At 41.9% G+C, this 17,464-nt stretch overlaps 1 long non-coding RNA gene across 1 annotated transcript; it reads left to right on the top strand.

Moving 5' to 3' along the window:
• Window positions 1-8,299: 8,299 nt before the first annotated feature.
• Window positions 8,300-12,481, top strand: LOC124606837. The gene is made up of 2 exons (XR_006978740.1): window positions 8,300-8,435; window positions 12,177-12,481. It is a non-coding gene; the product is annotated as an uncharacterized LOC124606837 (long non-coding RNA).
• The last annotated feature ends 4,983 nt before the right edge of the window (window positions 12,482-17,464 follow it).

Below are 17,464 nucleotides of genomic sequence, written 5' to 3' on the forward strand. Positions count from 1 at the left end.
ATCAGGAGTGTACAAGATCCAATGTAGAGACTGTGAGAAAATATATATCGGCCAAACAGGTCGAAATTTTGCAGTAAGGTACAAAGAACATACGTCAGGTACCTCACGAACAAAGTCTGTTTTTGGTCATCACATAACATTCAATAATCATGCTGAGGGGACAGTACAACAGAATTTACAAGTTCTTCATTATGCAAATAAAGGCTTACTTATGAATATCCTAGAAGAAATCGAGATATATGCTCATTTGAAAACCAAATCATCAATGCTGCTCAATGAGCAATTAGATTTTCGCGAAAAATATTATTACGACCTTTTTGACGAAATTTTATAATAAAAGCATCTACTCTTTTGTTTTTAAAAAATATAAGATTAGTTATACCCATGGCAAAAGCAATGTATGTAAAATATGCTGCATCAGCAGTCTCATCAGTTATTCAGATATACATAATGTGGAACGTACTATTAGCTGCTAACTTAATGTTATAAAGAACATTGCCATAAAAAAAAACTACAGTTAAAACAAGACGATTCTGCAGCATCCAACAAAGATGCAATTGTGATGTAGGCGACTTGGTATAATCGATATATACCACAACGCCAAGGATTTTATATCTTTGATGTAACTGGCACTGTAATAATATTAAGCTTGTCCATAGAGGGCACAGCTATCACACATCGTAATTCACTGTTTTTATCCAAAATATAAATAAGTTGTAGACACAACTATTATCTGTTAATCAGATATTTAAATGAATCAATTTTATGTTATTAGTGTATTTCCTACTTTTATACTTTGACGATGGCGTCATATTATGAACGCTGATTGGCAGTTATGAAGTAGTGTGACAGGAAGTAGGCGGAGCCTCTGCAAATTTAAGCTCGTGCTCAGCACTCATAACCATCAGTTGACTGCACAGCAGCAAGGAGAGCTCCACCTACCAACCCAAGGGAGCCAATGGGTATAACTAATTTTATTTTATTTTGTTAAAAATTTTGACATCATTAGACTTTTTCATTCATTTAAGGATTGGTATCTAGTATTTCTTAAAATTTATTCACAGGTCTGATGATGGTTTTATAGAAAAAACCGAAACCGGTTACTCATTAAAACAGACATAACGTGATCAAGACTGAACTTTAATCTAAATATAACAATTAATTGGTCACTGTATTCCAAAAATGTTTACCAAAATTGTGGTAAGGCTTCTGCTTTAGCCTTTTCCGTAAGATTTTCCAAACCGTCGGCTGTGGTACGTTTAGCTCCCTGCTTGCTTTATTCGTCGACTTCCGCGGGCTACGCGTGAAACTTACCCGCACGCGTTCAAACGTTTCTTCGCTCACTGCAGGCCGACCCGTTGATTTCCCCTTACAGAGGCATCCAGAAGCTTTAAACTGCGCATACCATCGCCGAATGGAGTTAGCAGTTGGTGGATCTTTGTTGAACTTCGTCCTGAAGTGTCGTTGCACTGTTATGACTGACTGATGTGAGTGCATTTCAAGCACGACATACGCTTTCTCGGCTCCTGTCGCCATTTTGTCTCACTGCACTCTCGAGCGCTCTGGCAGCAGAAACCTGAAATGCGGCTTCAGCCGAACAAAACTTTATGAGTTTTTCTACGTATCTGTAGTGTGTCGTGACAATATGTCAATGAATGGAGCTACAGTGAATTTATGAAATCGCTTGAATCATATGTAATAGCCCTGTACATTATCTGGATGCCCTATTCCTGTTGTTGTGTACCGTTGTTGATACACGAGCTGAAACTTCTTCAGCGATGATTCTTCCTTCTTTGCCTTTTGGGGTGTTTTTCTCCACACGAGATCGCCGACACGGCTGAATCATCCGATCAAGTGTTAGCTTTATTCCTTCTGCCCTTATTAGATTTGTTGGTCTCAAGTTTTTCGCTTCGTAGTAATGCCTGTTAATGGCAAGTTACTTTATTGACTATTTCTTCCAGTTCTTTAACAAATCATCCACGGAGCCGTTATTGCGACACATCCGTTTACTTTTTTCGTCACTTGTTCTGCTTGAGATGGATGCTGTGACAAGTTCTTTCATTCTCTTGCGAAATTTTTCTGTAGTAGAGGAAAACGTTAAGAAGGTAGCAGGGCTATCAAAGAAAGGAAAATGATTCAGTCGTATTCAGTTTATACATATTCCTTCTTCGTATTCCCAGCTTAGGTACTGTATTAGAACTGAGTATATCAACGCCTTATAACAGAGTCCCCGTGGGTTCAAACTGTAGATGTACACTTGAGGACAAACTAATTACAACAAATGTTCCACATGACCAACTTTCATATGAAGACAAGCTTCATCAAGAACAGTACGCGTTCAAAAATCCCAAGCTTGTTTCGACTATATTAACACTATTCAAAATGACACAATGTGTTCCCGGAGTTCATCGACACTATCAATAGATTTGTAATATACCAAAACTTCTAAGTATCCCCAAATAAATAAATCCAACGGTTTCAAGCCTGGAGGCGATGACATCGACAATCAACGACCTTACACTTATTGGCAAAGATTTGTGCTATGTAACCCGGAACCTGTGGTCTAGGGGTAGCGTCTTTGATTCATAATCAAAACGTCTTCGGTCCCGGGTTCGATCCCCGCCACTGCCGAAATTTTGATAAATAGTCAGCATTGGCGGCCGAAGACTTCCGACATAAGAAGTCAGCATCATTCTGCCAACGGCCTTGTCAAAGAGGGCGGAGGAGCGGATAGAGGTTCAGGGCACTCTCTTGTCCTAGGGGTGGGAAATTGCCCCTAAAGGCGGAAGAATCAGCAATGATCAACGACATGAGGATGCAGAAGGCAATGGAAACTACTGCATTAAAGATACGTAACGTGTATCCACAGGACATGTGGCCTGTAATTGAAGAAGTGTCATGATGATCTCTCCATTGGGAAAAGATTCCGGTATAGTCCCCCATTCGGATCTCTGGGAGGGGACTGCCAAGGGGGAGGTTACCATAGAAAAAGATTGAATAATCAACGAAAGGATAACGTTCTACGAGTCGGGGCGTGGAATGTCAGAAGCTTGAACGTGGTAGGGAAACTAGAAAATCTGAAAAGGGAAATGCAAAGGCTCAATCTAGATATAGTAGGGGTCAGTGAAGTGAAGTGGAAGGAAGACATGGATTTCTGGTCTGATGAGTATCGGGTGATATGAACTGCAGCAGAAAATGCTATAACAGGTGTAGGATTCGTTACGAATAGGAAGGTAGGGCAGAGGGTGTGTTACTGTGAACAGCTCAGTGACTGGGTTGTTCTAATCAGAATCGACTGCAGACCAACACCGACAACAATAGTTCAGGTATACATGCCGACGTCGCAAGCTGAAGATGAACAGATAGAGAAAGTGTATGAGGATATTGAAAGGGTAATGCAATATGTAAAGGGGGACGAAAATCTAATAGTCATGGGCGACTGGAATGCAGTTGTAGGGGAAGGAGTAGAAGAAAAGGTTACAGGAGAATGTGGGCTTGGGACAAGGAATGAAAGAGGAGAAAGACTATTTGAGTTCTGTAACAAGTTTCAGCTAGTAATAGAGAATACCCAGTTCAAGAATCACAAGAGGAGGAGGTACACTTGGAAAAGGCCGGGAGATGCGGGAAGATTTCAATTAGATTACCTCATGGTCAGACAGAGATTCCGAAATCAGATACTGGATTGTAAGGCGTACCCAGGAGCAGATATAGACTCAGATCACAATATAGTAGTGATGAAGAGTAGGCTGAAGTTCAAGACATTAGTCAGGAAGAATCAATACGCAAAGAAGTGGGATACGGAAGTACTAAGGAATGACGAGATACGTTTGAAGTTCTCTAACGCTATAGATACAGCAATAAGGAATAGCGCAGTAGGCAGTACAGTTGAAGAGGAATGGACATCTCTAAAAACGGCCATCACAGAAGTTGGAAAGGAAAACATAGGTACAAAGAAGGTAGCTGCGAAGAAACCATGGGTAACAGAAGAAATACTTCAGTTGATTGATGAAAGGAGGAAGTACAAACATGTTCCGGGAATATCAGGAATACAGAAATACAAGTCGCTGAGGAATAAAATAAATAGGAAGTGCAGGGAAGCTAAGACGAAATGGCTGCAGGAAAAATGTGAAGAAATCGAAAAAGGTATGATTGTCGGAAGGACAGACTCAGCATACAGGAAAGTCAAAACAACCTTTGGTGACATTAAAAGCAACGGTGGTAACATTAAGAGTGCAACGGGAATTCCACTGTTAAATGCAGAGGAGAGGAGATAGGTGGAAAGAATACATTGAAAGCCTCTATGAGGGTGAAGATTTGTCTGATGTGATAGAAGAAGAAACAGGAGTCGATTTAGAAGAGATAGGGGATCCAGTATTAGAATCGGAATTTAAAAGAGCTTTAGAGGACTTACGGTCAAATAAGGCAGAAGGGATAGATAACATTCCATCAAAATTTCTAAAATCATTGGGGGAAGTGGCAATAAAACGACTATTCACGTTGGTGTGTAGAATATATGAGTCTGACTTTCGGAAAAGCATCATCCACACAATTCCGAAGACGGCAAGAGCTGAGAAGTGCGAGAATTATCGCACAATCAGCTTAACAGCTCATGCATCGAAGCTGCTTACAAGAATAATATACAGAATGGAAAAGAAAATTGAGAATACGCTAGGTGACGATCAGTTTGGCTTTAGGAAAAGAAAAGGGACAAGAGAGGCAATTCTGACTTTACGGCTAATAATGGAAGCAAGGCTAAAGAAAAATCAAAACACTTTCATAGGATTTGTCGACCTGGAAAACGCGTTCGACAATATAAAATGGTGCAAGCTGTTCGAGATTCTGAAAAAAGTAGGGGTAAGCTATAGGGAGGGACGGGTCATATACAATATGTACAACAACCAAGAGGGAATAATAAGAGTGGACGATCAAGAACGAAGTGCTCGTATTAAGAAGGATGTAAGACAAGGCTGTAGCCTTTCGCCCCTACTCTTCAATCTGTACATCGAGGAAGCAATAATGGAAATAAAAGAAAGGTTCAGGAGTGGAATTAAAATACAAGGTGAAAGGATATCAATGATACGAATCGCTGATGACATTGCTATCCTGAGTGAAAGTGAGGAAGAATTAAATGATCTGCTGAACGGAATGAACAGTCTAATGAGTACACAGTATGGATCGAGAGTAAATCGGAGAAAGACGAAGGTAATGAGAAGTAGTAGAAATGAGAACAGCGAGAAACTTAACATCAGGATTGATGGTCACGAAGTCAATGAAGTTAAGGAATTCTGCTACCTAGGCAGTAAAATAACCAATGACGGACGGAGCAAGGAGGACATCAAAAGCAGACTCGCTATGGCAAAAAAAGCATTTCTGGCCAAGAGAAGTCTACTAATACCAATAAACCGGCCTTAATTTGAGGAAGAAATTTCTGAGGATGTACGTCTGGAGTACAGCATTGTATGGTAGTGAAACATGGACTGTGGGAAAACCGGAACAGAAGAGAATCGAAGCATTTGAGATGTGGTGCTATAGACGAATGTTGAAAATTAGGTGGACTGATAAGGTAAGGAATGAGGGGGTTTTACGCAGAATCGGAGAGGAAAGGAATGTGTGAAAACATATAAGGAGAAGGGACAGGATGATAGGACATCTGCTAAGACATGAGGGAATGACTTCCATGGTACTAGAGGGAGCTTTAGAGGGCAAAAACTGTAGAGGAAGACAGAGATTGGAATACGTCAAGCAAATAATTGAGGACGTAGATTGCAAGTGCTACTCTGAGATGAAGAGGCTAGCACAGGAAAGGAATTCGTGGCGGGCCGCAGTCAGTAGATTGATGACAAAAAAAAAAAAAAAAAAAAAAAAAAACCAGAACAGCCACGCGAAAGTGTTCTGGTACGCCATCTTCGCAGTAGCAACTACGCTTCCTTTTATCAAAAGGAAAATCCATCCAAAGTGCCGATTAGCTTGTGAATTGATGCATTTGTACAAATACTGTATCGGGGGAACTACTGCCTTCTGGCTAAGCATTTATTGTGATTATTTGTTTCTTTCATTGCCCTCCACTCGACGCTTTCGTTTGTACCTACAATAGTTAAACAACTTCTATAATGGTGTGTCAAGTTGTTTCGGTTTTTTTTAATCTCTACTAGAGAAAAACAGTAACAGTTATCAGAGAAACGAGTGTGGTTCAGGCACAGTCTTCTTCTACACTGGCAGAAAAAACGCAATACAAACAAGGACTGTGTTCAGTGGAATCAGGGTACAATAGCTGCATACCGAGGGTTGTAGTGTTAGTGATTCGTATGTACGGTAGTCAGCGATCAGATGGCGCTCAGAAGGCCTGTATGTGTACATTATGTTTCCACTCTGCAGGCAGTAATTGTACTGAGTTTATAGGTGAACAGTGCAACTCTGATTCTAGGATACAACCATGCCACACCGCCGAGTATGTACTTGTATTGAACGGCGCCACGTTGCGGTCCTGTGGCAAGCTGGATGGACATAACAAGAAATTGCTGCATGTTTTGTGCACAGTGTGTCATTGGGTTCAGCAGTGGTCTGTGGAACACTGTGACACAAGCACAACTGGTACTGGACGTTAATGTAGTACAGAACACGTCAAGAATGCATTTTTCAAGCAGCAGTTGCCGGTTGAATATCATCCAGGGAGAAAATCTAAGCGCATTTTGCACCTGGTGTGTCTCCAAGGACTGCTGGGAACAGTCTGCTAGCATCATCACTAAAATCAAATAAACCTCTGGCCAGAATACCACTGGTGCCACGACACAGCCAAGAACGGCTATACTGACGTCGTGAAAGAATCGACTTGGGAGTGGAATGGCACCCTCTCATGTTTTCTGTAAACGATGTAGGTTCTGCCTGTAAGCGAGTGATGTATGGCCGAGACCTGGTGAGCGGCCTATTCTGGTGTGAATTCACACACAGCAAACAGGTCCCACCCCAGTCCTCTTGGTGAGCGAGGCCATCAGTTACAACTCACTGTCACATTTGGAGTTTCTGGAGGGTAGGGTAACCAGGGCCCGCTGCACTTTGCAAGTGATGTGTTTCTTTTCGTTTATTTTATTGGACTTTGGCGTTAACCATTTAGCGAGAGACGTAACTACAGATGTGGTATACAGTATCATACATACAGCATAGGCATTAGAAATTACATTAATTCCAGATAAACTTCATGGTACATTTTGTACATTCCCACCCTCAACACAGTCCATACATCACAATTTCTCACACTGAATCTTTTATGACTTATTAATGGATATCAGTTTCTGGCAGAACCCGTGCAATACTGACGTAATCAGCTGCGGATAGCTGTCGAAACTGGTACGTCACTGTTGTAGGTTGGGGAATTCCTGCTCTGATCAAGGCAATAAGTAACTTTTGGCATTGTCTCTCACAGCGTGAGCACCCTAGTATCACACGGCTGAGGTCTGCAGTCCCAGTTGTGTGGACTTTGGAGTGAGGAGATAGCTCACCTACCATCCTATGAAGATGTAAAGGATAACAGACTTGACCCAGCCAGATGTGCGTTGTAGTAGTGATGCGACGTCTAGATAGCTTGTTTGGGAGAACCACGTTTTTCGTGGAGTTCTCGGCTGTACTGGAGCATAATGTCTACCTTTTGACTGTTGTTAGGTCTCCCACATCTGTCACCAACCTCGATGGACTTTTTTCTTTACGCCAGCAGCGAAATTCCAAGTGTAAGACAGGTGTAGTTAGGTCGACCATCAATCACTTGCTTTTTCTACTGGACAATGCACGTCCACATACGTCTGCTGCGATGCAACGTGCTCTTCGTGGGCTGCAACAACTGCAATGGCCAGCGAGATCACCGAATCTCTTGTCAAATCAAGACGTATTGGACGTTATGAAGCAGGGACCTGCTCGTTCTCCAGGGCCGTTGACATGGAAGAATACGTGCCTTCGTTGCATCCATAGAGGACTACATTGTCTATCGAACCGACTGTTTGGATCGCCTTTAATGTCACATATCTCTTTCATTGCGCCTGAATTTGCTATCATATTGTGAGTTACCTGTCACATCAGTTACTTAAGGTAACTGGAGATTTTATTTAGAGCAGCTGGAAATAGTTTTGTTGGGGTGGGATATTAGCGCAAAAAACTTAAATGTCTTCTGGTTGCGCAGTAGTGTTTCTAGTGTGGGTGACCTTGAGTGGACGCTGGTCGCGGGTCGCCCTCGTGACGACAGCGCGGGACCCCTGGGACGTCCGCTAGCCAGGCTCTGGTCTCCGCTGGCTACCGCCCCGTTTCGCTGTACCGCCTTCCGCCACGCCCTTCTCTGCAGCAGCGGTGCGCTCTGCGATCGCGTAACCACCACCAGTATAAAGGCGAGGCCGCCAGACCCCGGCATCAGTCGACGACAGCAAACCGAAGGCGACACCATGAAGACTCTCGTGAGTACAGCGCCCACATCTATACTTTCGTTCGATGCCTTACACTGTACAAGTGGTATCGTCACATTTGACCCAATCTTGTTGCCTGCTATTGTTAGAAACTTTTATCAAAGTATGATTATCACGTAAGGTCTTACAAAGCTAAATCCACATCCACAGCTGCGTTTGTGTTCTGCAAACCACCGTAGCGTCTGTGACAGAAGATACTTTTCATCTGAGAATCATCATCCCCCCACCTCCCCCCATGTACCCAAATCTGAGGTTTCTCTAAAGGGTTCTAGTGTGATGCACATGGCAGAGGATACTTCCATTGTACCAAATATTAGTGTTGCTTCCCACTGCCTGCTACGGTCGCAGGTTCGAATCCTGCCTCGGGCATGAATGTACGTGATGTCCTTAGATTAGTTAGGTTTACGTAGTTCTGAGTCTAAGGGGCTGATGACCTCAGGTATTAACTCCCATTGTGCTCAGAGCCATTTGAACCATTTTTCCCACTAAGAATGAGATTTTGACTCTGCAGGGGAGTGTACGCTGATATGAAACTTCCTGGTAAATTAAAACTGTGTGCCGGACCGAGACTCTAACTCGAGACCTTGCCTTTCACGAGCAAGTGCTCTACCATCCTTTCTTTCGGGAGTGCTAGTTCTGAAAGGTTCGCAGGAGAGCTTCTGTTAAGTTTGGAAGGTAGGAGACGAGGTTCTGGCAGAAGTAAAGCTGTGAGGACAGGGCGTGAGTCGTGCTTGGGTAGCTCAGATGGTAGAGGACTTGCCCGCGAAAGGCAAAGGTCCCGAGTTTGAGTCTCGGTCGGGAACACAGTTTTAATCTGCCAGCAAGTTTCATTCTTCCCACTGCGTGCACGGTTGAAGCGTGGAAAGAACGACTACTTACGTTCCTCTGCGCACATAGCAATTAGACTAAAGTTGTCTTCTCGGTCCCTGCAGGAATAATATATAGGAGGCACTAGTACTGTACTAAATTATTTATGGGTTCTTAAAATATTGGTATTCGGAGGACGGTTGGAGTCTATCTTCTAGTATTTGCCAACTCAGTTTCTCCAGAACTTCCATGACACACTCCCATGCATCAACCAAACTTTTAACCGTTCGCACTGTCCTTTATAATACGTTTAGTATCTCCACTTAGTCTTATTTAGTACACGTCCACACTTTGGGCAATATTCTCTGATGGGTCGCACAAGTTTGGTTTGGGGCCTCTAGCGGTCTCCTGCGGTATTGTGGTGTACGGATTTCAATATGTATCAATATTGAAAACAGTTACCCGTAGACAAACCAGAGACTAATGAAGTAACTTTATTTTTTCGTTCCGGCATTTAAAAGATGCCTACGCCTCACACAGTAAACAGTAATGGCTCCCTCACAGTTGTTTGAGGCGAGCCAGATCCTATTACCTCTAGAGTCGCTGATTCCCCATTACAAGTTTCGTTTGATAAGAAGTCAATAGTACATTGTGTTAATATCCCGTAAGCACATATTACTGTTAGTATGCGACGGTATGGAACTTTATCGAAGGGCTTGCAGCAGCCTAGAAACATCGTATCAACTTGAGCTCGGATATTTTCGTCCTCAAGGATCCCGTGAGCCAAAATCGAAAAATAGGTTTCACACTATCCGTGCATTCGTCTTCCATGTGGATTCCTATATAGGAGACATCTAGTTTCCAAGAAAGCATCAAGCACGAGTGTAAAATATGTACACGTTAATGACAATACTCAGACAGGCTGTAGTTTGCCTATCTCTCTTTCAGTCCGTTCTAAGAACTGAGACCTGTGTCATTTGCTAGCCAGCCAGGAATCTTCAGGGTTCCAACGACCTATGGGAAATTATTGCTAATAGAGAGGCTAATCATTTAACGTATTACTCATATCGCTAACCAAGAATATAGGGTAGGGCCACTGAAGTTCTGAAGGTAAATTTGGTCCACTTGTTGGTAATTCTCAAGAAAATGGAAACACAAGAAAGAGTAATTTTAATTTTTATTTTCTGGCTTAGTCTCTGTGAAAGCTAGCACAGGTGTAGTTCAAATGGGTCTGAGCACTATGCGACTTAACTGCTGAGGTCATCAGTAGCCTAGAACTTAGAACTAATTAAACCTAACCAACCTAAGGACATCACACACATCCATGCCCGAGGCAGGATTCGAACCTGCGACCGTAGTGGTCGCTCGGCTCCAGACTGTAGCGCCTAGAACAGCACGGCCACTCCAGCCGGCAGCAAAGGTGTATTTAGCCAATTCTTGCAGCTATTCTAGCTTGTGAAACTACATATTTTAGAAACGTACAGAAGTTAGCGAGGTGAAGATTAGTTTTGTCAGACTCCAAGCAGAACATATTTGTATCTTCCTGTCGAGTACAACAGAGTGCTCCGCTCGTAAAATTGTCAACTGTGAACAGTGCCTATAGTACAGTTCTTTTATAGTATCCACTATTTCTCTGAAGCACGGCTAATGGCTAAAAATTTCTGTGAGAGTATAGTAAAACAGAAATTAATTTCGATTTACCCTACTGAGAGAGGAAAGTATGTACGACTCTCAGGGCAGAATATTTGTAGCGAGTATAGCTTCGTCATAATTGTGGGCCATCACTTTACTGCAGTCCCAAACCAAATAAGGAATTTGTAATAGTAATGAGCGGATGTATGGGCTATATTGATTTAAGAAGCGAGCATGGACCTATTATTTTCTCTGTTCCAAGGCAAGATAAAGAGTACTCTTGACCCCCACATATCCATTATAAGTTGCAGTAAAGAACAGAGGCCTCAAGTCATATGTCTCACACTTGTAACATACTTCAGGAAACCCTGTTTGAATAGGAAATTGGATAGAATTCTATCATCAAAGTGTAGGAAATATCTTTGGAGGATTAATTCTGTTGTTATCGTAATGGCTAACATAAATTACTCTAAAATTGACAAAAACACAAAAGGAAGGTTAGTTTTTGCTGTTTCATCGTTGGTGATATGTGTCTCAGAAGTTGGGGTAGGGCAGATGAAGGAGGAACGAGGGTGTATAAGACTCAGTTTTGAGTTCTTAGTTACATGTAGCTAAATACTGTGGTCGCCTTATGAAGTATGTCAACATTATTTGTGACTGTTTCCGTCCATCTTAGAGACACTATAGTGGTAATTAATGTAAAATTTCCATCGTTCCACATCTCCGCATTTCCCACAGTGATATGACAGTCCAAGTATATTGCCTGCATGGAAATGTTAAAGAATCTACAAAATACTGAACGAAACCGAGCAAGACTTGTAATGCAAGAAGCAGCCTCGCTGACGTGTAAAATATGGGATTTTGCCGAAATGTACATGAGCCCAAAATTATGTATAGCAGAATGCCTAGCTTGTGGATCCTAGTAAATATGATTGATGCTGATGCATATGTCCACTAAGCAGACAGTTAAATACAGATATGACAGCAAAGACAGCTAATTTGCAATGTAAGTGATGTATTCTATCACAGCCAACTGTTCCAATGAGACTGATTGAGATGTTGCTCTTGCAACAGCCACTTGTCATGCATAGTGTGTACTGTGTTGAATGGCTCTTTTCGTCAGAGGTGTGCTTGTTTGTAGTGTTCTTTTGGTGTAATGTCTCTGAACAGAGATGATATTCTTGTAACATTTTGCCTTTTGTGAGTCTTTGACTTCTTTCTACCAAAGATGTTCCTTTTGTTGGGCTGGCTGAATTATGCAGTCTCTGACCAGAGGTGTTCTCTTTGCCACAGGTGTTCCTGTTTGTGGTGCTGGCTATGGTGTGCGTGGCTCTGGCTGTGCCTGGCCCTCTGCCCCTACCACGTCCTGGCCCAGTGCCGATCCCTGCTGCGCCCAGGGAGACCCTGCGTGGCAGCGAGCAGGTCTACTACGGATACTACCCATACGTCGTCGGCTAAGTGCAATGTCAACGGCGAACGGCTTCCAAATCGGCATCACTGTGGAGCTCATACAAACACCTTTTGGCTAACGTTTTCTGTTTGACTATTAAATCTGAAACTGACTTTAATTCTCAATAAATTTTCCATTTCCTGTTGAAGAGACTCTTTTATTTTTGTTTTATTTGGTATTGTCTTGTGGCTGATCCTATTTACGCTTCTACATTATCTGGTGACTTTACGTAAGTATTCAGATTAAAAAATTATGATTGTGCCATAATGAACATGGTCCATTCTATTCTCTCTACATATACACAACATATCTTTCATGTAAAACGACAAGTGCAAAAATATGTTGACTTAAGAATCTTGTTATTACTTTGGACATTTATGGTTTGGTATTACGACTAGAAGTCACACAACGAAGCGCTAACGAGATTTTTTTTCACTATCACACTCAGTAGTGTACTCTCAGGAATATTAAAATAGCGGTTAATATTACAAATCTCAAAATTACTTCTATAATAAACTTTGCATCCACTGTTCGACCATAGGACAGGTGGTAATGATAGGGATTAGTACAAGTGGTTTCTTTACTTGTAAACGAAAATAGGAATAATGAATTGCATATATCGATGAAGAGAACGAATATTACAAGTTTGAATTGTTCACAGAACAGGACAGCTGAATATAGAAAGGGATATAAAATATTGCTTGAAGATGCTAATGAACTACGGCGGCAAATCAATCAAGAAAGCTGGGATAGATTTATTTTGTAATCGGTAAATAGATAGAAATTTTCTTGTAAAATGATGATGAATTTGAACAGAAATACAAAATATGATGCAAGATTAGAAGTGATAAATAAGACAGATCGTCTGTGCTATTATACAAACTTTCGATAGTAGACGTGATGGAAATAAAAATATTGAAAAGAAGAAGAAGAGAGTACAGGAGAAAGGACAGAAGTGAAGAATTAGAAGATGCAATGCGTAAAATGAGAAACAGAAAAACTTTGTAGTGTTGGACTCAGAACTGGTTAAATATACATCTCTCACACTGAAATCAAGATTATTAAACTATGTCATTGGAAGCTGGATTAAAAGGAAAATTAAAGAGAACAGGAAATCAGCTAGAATGAAACCTGTTTAAAAGATCGGAGACAGAAGTAATTGCGAGAACTCTGCTAAACACAGGGTATAATATACACTCTAAAATGACGGAGACTAGCAGCAGTTTCTGAAAATATTTTGCTAGAGGAGCAAATGGGCTTTGAGAAAAGTAGTTAGAGCACATATATAATGTTCACTATTAAACATATCAGTGAGCAACATAGGGAGTTTAATACAGAGAAACATTTACAGTTAGGGGCAATGACAAGTGAGATTTCAGTTTAGTTAATGTCATGATTTATCTTACATTAAAATATGGAGCTGTAATGATTCGTTGGTAATTAAATAACTGAAACTACAATACAGTTAGATTTAATGATATGAATGGGTAATCTCTGTTCTTTTCGACATGCAGGAAAGAACAGACGCCATTCATTCATATAACTGATTCGCCGAACTGAGCATTGGATCCACATTCTTCAGTTCACATGCACACGCATGTCCGACATCCTGCAAAAATCTGAGTAGGAGCACGGAGGAAATGGACGGGGACTAGGGATCGATGGCTCTCGGTGGGAATGTGGGTCGGCCGTGAGGCGTGCCGAGATGGTATAGAGGTTAAAACAACAGCCATGTAAGGAGGTAATCCCGGGTTCGAATCACTTTCATTCGTCGCTGCTGATTCTACGAAATGTCCCGGCGCAGCTGAAGTCAGTAATCTTTTCCCTACACTTTCCTCCCTTCCCCTCCCCTTTCCACCTTCAATTTGCTGTTAATTATCCAGTAAGAATCTCAGACGAATGACACTCAAGTTTCAGATCCACTAATTCCCCAAGATCCGTTGTATTTTTATTCTGACAGTTCCTTTCTTTCAGTACTTTCAGGAGTAATCTCTAAAGTTCAGAGAGAAAAGAACCAGGAACGATCGACGTCTTCTCACCTACAACACATTGCCACAAATACTTATAGGTCCATAGAGGTTGCTTCTTATTACCCTGTGCGATTATGACACCCCGATTAGCTGCGTGCCTTAGCACATCACTTCTGACATTAGGGGAGGCAAGCAGTCCTGCTTCGAACCCACACAATGTATTAACCCATGGCGGCCGGTGTAGCAGTCAGCCTGTAAGTGGGTTATAGGAGTTTTCATGCATTCGACTTGGTGGATATCGATCTGAGACTTTTGTCCCGCCCCAGCTACACGATTCGCAGAACAGTTCAAAAAACATTCTCACACTTTCACATGGGATAACATTAGACCCAGACAAATTGGGCACACATCCGTCCTCCAGGGTGGGGAAGGCACGAAGGAAGGCCATCTGGCGTACCGCTATCTTTAACAATGCCACTACCAGATTTACATGCAGACCCGTGAAGACGCGGATTCAGTTCGGGAAAAAGAAGATGAAGGCTCTGTGCAATTCTTTCCACGACTCTGTCTGTAGCGTTTATTGTCTCTGGATGAGAAGCTGTGTGCAGCATTTAACGTCTCTGAATCAAAAGCTGCATTTTGTCGACAAATACTGTAAATCTTTCTTCCACTCTACTCGCCAAAGTCACTTTGCTTCGCATGAAACATACTGCAGACATAAAGAACTACAGATACTTATTTTTGTACTGACAAACTTTCCTTTTCATTGCCCCTCCTGTACTATTTACTGGGTCAAGAGTTAAATGAAAGAGGGACAAATACACTAAATTGCCAAAGAAACTGGTATATGCAAGTGTATTAAAACAGAGATATATGTAAACAGGCAGAATATGGCGCTGCGGTCGCCAGTGCCTGTGTAAGACAACAAGTATCTGGCGCAGTTAGATCGGTTACTGCTGCTAGACGGATGAGTTGGAACGTACTGTTATAGTCACCCCACGAGCGATGGGACACAGCATCTCCGAGTCAGCGATGAAGTGGGGGTTTTCCTGTGCCACCATATCACGAGTGTAATGTGAATATCAGGAATCCAGTAAAGTATCAAATCTCCGACATGGCTGTGGCCGGAGAAAGATCCTGCAAGAATGGCGCCAACAACGAATGAAAGGAATCGCTCAATGTGACAGAATCGTAGCTCTGTCGTGAATTGCTTCAGATTTCAACGCTGCGCCATCAACAACTGTCAGCGTGCGAAACATCATCGATATGGGCTTTCGGCGCCGAAGGCCTACTGGTGTACCCTTGATGACTGCACCACACAAAGCTTTGCACCTCGCCTGGGCCCGTCAACACCAACATTTGACTGTTGATGAGTGGAAACATGTTGCCGGGTCCGACTAGTCTCGTTTCAGATTGTATCGGGTAGATGGACGTGTACGGGTATGGAGACAATCGCATGACTCCATGGACCCTGCATGTCAGCAGGGGACTGTTCAAGTTGGTGGAGTTTCTCTAATGGTGTGAGGCGTGTGCAGTTGCAATGATAAATACGATTCTGACAGCATCATGCCTGATCACGTACATCCATTGTTATCCATTGTGCATTCCGACGGACTTGTGCAATTCGAGCACGACAATGCGACACCCCACACGTCCAGAATGGCTACAGAGTGGCTCCAGGAACACTCTTCTAAGTTTAAACACTTTCGCTGGCCAACAGACTCGACAGATATGAACTTTATTGAGCATATCTGGGAGGTCTTGTAACGAGCTGTTAAGAAGAGATCCCCTCCCTTCACCCCGTCCCCCTCTCGTACTCTTACTGAATTATGGACAGAGCTGCAGAATTCGTGGTGTCAGTTTCCTCCAGCACCAGTTCAGACATTGGTCGATTCCATGCCACGTCGAGTTGCGGCACTTCTGTGTGCTCACGGGGACCCTACACGTTTTTAGGCAGGTGTGAATTCAAAACATTATATATGTAACTTTTTGAATTTACGTTCAGATTAATTACTTATTTTATTAGTACCGTTTCTTGGCCTTTCGATATGGGGTTGAGAGCTGGAAGCTAGTTTATAAAAAAGCAAATGATTTATACATCCAAATTATCCACTATCGTTGGATTGCATGTTATTTTCTCATTCGATCTTTCACCTTACAAATTTATTTTTGTCAGAGAATATTCTGTCAGATGACATGTTTTTGTCACCAAAGAATATAGTATGCAATAGAGATAGAAACTTCTGACAATTAGCTGCAAAAATGCCTTCTGTATCACTTTTAAACAATCTTGCACACGCACTCACACACACACACACACACACACACACACACACACACACACAGACAAGCACTCTCAGCCACATTCTGTAAAATAAAGGCCTCACAGCTGTATCCACTCGTTCCAAAACTCTATGGTCACTACCCATCTCATTCAGTTTCTTCATTTACAATTAACCATTTACTCTTCTCTCCTGGTATCTTTTACATAATACTCATAAAATACTCATTTAATTCTTCAAACCTCTCTTCTTCTTCTTCATATCTTTCTTAAATAAATATTCAGTTCCGTTTCCATATGGGTCATCTCACATTACTCCCACATCCAACCTTAAATAAATTTAAAATAGTTTTAACTTTCAACACAGTTGCCTTCTTGGTACCTTCTCTCCTTACAGCGGGCAGTGTTACCTACAGGTTATATTATTGCCCCTTCTTTCATTTACTTAGTTTCACATTCTATTTTATGTCCTAAGAAACTGTATATCATTACCATCTAGACATTTCAAAACAGCTTTGTACTTTATTATACGGTACAGTTCAGTTATTTATAAGGTATTAATTAATTTTCTTGTAATTCAGTTTTGCACTAAAACGATTGCAAAGTCGTAGCTTTCTTGTTAAATGTCTCCATATCATCGACCTCATCGTAATCAGAGAATTCAGTTATTGGTGATGCGGTCTCTTTGAGCCGTCATGCAACCTAAATTGTCCATTTGTGCTAGCCTTGGGCTTACCATTGCCATTTGAATCTAGCTATCTTTCGCAAGTCTCTGTCCCATTTGTCTAATGTTATTACCTTTCGTCTCCTTTGGTTAACTGGTTTCCAATCTACTATTTGTTTGGACCACCTGCCATCATTTCTTCAACTGCCATGACCA

The sequence above is a fragment of the Schistocerca americana genome, chromosome 3 (assembly GCF_021461395.2).
Source record: "Schistocerca americana isolate TAMUIC-IGC-003095 chromosome 3, iqSchAmer2.1, whole genome shotgun sequence".
In the NCBI taxonomy this organism is placed as follows: Eukaryota; Metazoa; Arthropoda; class Insecta; order Orthoptera; family Acrididae; genus Schistocerca; species Schistocerca americana.